This window comes from Triticum urartu, chromosome 2A, assembly GCF_056163025.1.
Source record: "Triticum urartu cultivar PI428250 chromosome 2A, HENAU_Tu73, whole genome shotgun sequence".
Classification (NCBI taxonomy): domain Eukaryota; kingdom Viridiplantae; phylum Streptophyta; class Magnoliopsida; order Poales; family Poaceae; genus Triticum; species Triticum urartu.
In genome coordinates this window covers 19325509-19327195 of record NC_141874.1, presented here as the reverse complement: position 1 = coordinate 19327195, position 1687 = coordinate 19325509, and the positions used below count along the sequence as shown (strand labels likewise).

The 1687-nt window shown below is 60.0% G+C and overlaps 1 pseudogene; it reads left to right on the top strand.

Moving 5' to 3' along the window:
* The first annotated feature begins 212 nt into the window (after positions 1-212).
* On the top strand, positions 213-1154 carry LOC147982991 (uncharacterized; annotated as a pseudogene).
* The last annotated feature ends 533 nt before the right edge of the window (positions 1155-1687 follow it).

Here is a 1687-nt window from a genome sequence, read left to right as displayed (position 1 = left end):
GGGCGATTTTTATGCGTCCTAGGGGGACGAACGGCTGGAGATGCTCTTAGTGGGCGCGTGGGTCATTCGCTTGGGCGTTGCCACGTTGGCACGCTAGGCCGGCTGTGACTGCGACCGTGCTTTTCAGCAGTTGAAAACTAATCCGGAGAGGCGGAGCAGATAACGAAATCTCAAGAGGGGACAAAAGAACCTCGATGGGGTGTACGACATGCATGGCTGGTGTTGGCGCGTCGACTGGCGCCGTCCGGTGCGGATCCGGGGCTTCTCGGCCCGGATCTGGCGTCTGCCGCGCCTTCGGTCGCGGGGGAGTTGGTGTTGACACTGTTGCGCATGGATCCGCATTGGTGTGCCCGCGGCGGTCCGGCTCGGCGGGCTTTCAAGCTTCTGCGAGTGAGGGGTTGCCAGTGCTTGTTGCTGTGGGGCACGGGTGGTGGTGCCGGGCTCGGCCTCGGCAGGGTCTTGCGTCATGACTGCGGCGGACCGGCGGCTGGAGTACCCCGACGACCTCGTCGGCGATCTTCAGCGGGATGGCGCTCGTGCGGCTGTTTGGCAGGCCTCTCCGTTTGGTCCTGGTGGTGGCTGCATCGGGCGGATCTGGAGGTGGAGCTCGTGTGGCAGCTTCGGGTGGATCTGGTGGTGGCATCTTCTTGCGGCTGGATCCGGAGCTTCGGGGTGGCAGTCCATGCTGCTTGCCTGGTGATTATGGTCTGGTGGTGTGCGTCACACCGGTTGCGGCTCTTTGTGGAAGGTGCGGCAACAGCAAGGTTCAATCCCCCCAGCTTCAGTTGCACTGTGGGCGCTTCGGATCTGGCCTCCGGCAGGTGTGCGGTGGCGTGCGTGGGGCGCGTCGGCGTGCCTGATGTATGGCTGTAGCCTGAAACCATGGTGGTTCTTGGCCTCGGGCAGTGCCCCTCTACTCCTTGCCGGCATGGTGCTTGGTGGGGCACGGTGGCTCTGCGTCCGGCCGACCATTGGTGGATCTGGCGTCTAGTGTTGATTTTGTCCGTTGGTGGTCTCCGCGAAGTGCGGCTGGCTGAGGCGGTTCGTCGTGCTTCTTCATCGTTGGAGAGTTCGACGGCGGTGGTGGTCGGCTATCGTCTTGCTGTAGGGATGTGCTCAAACTCCGGGTGAGAACCCTGCATCGGCTCTGCTGATGTCGGCGGCAGCGGCATCTACGGACGTTGTGGAGCTACAGCACCTACAGTTCTTTGTTTGTGGTCTCCGGGTAGAAACCCAAGATCGGGCTTGCCGGATCGGATGATGGTGTTGTGTGCTCGACAACACTACCTTCTTGGAGGCGTCGTCTTGGAGACCCAAACAACAGCTTCTGTTGATGTGTGTCGTTGTGAGTGGTGCGTTTGGTGGTGGTGGTGGGGCCTGCTCAGGACCGAGGGTGGTGTGTTCTTCTTAAGGTGTTTCTCTTCGGCTGTCCTACGTGTGTCTCCGATCTGCTACTATGCATGCTCATGACCCTGTTCTGTTGAGGCGAGCCTCGGGCTCTTGGTCTCATCTTGGTTCACCTTTGCTCAATGACGACGCAATAACGCCTCCCGATTTGCTAATCGTCTTGAACTTCCGTGGCAGAGCGCTCAGTCGAGGTTCGTGTTAAGCTTTGGCACAAGGTTCGTGTTAAGCTTTGGCACTCGTTGATTGTGGATGCTCCTCTGTTGTGTTGTGGGGTTTGATA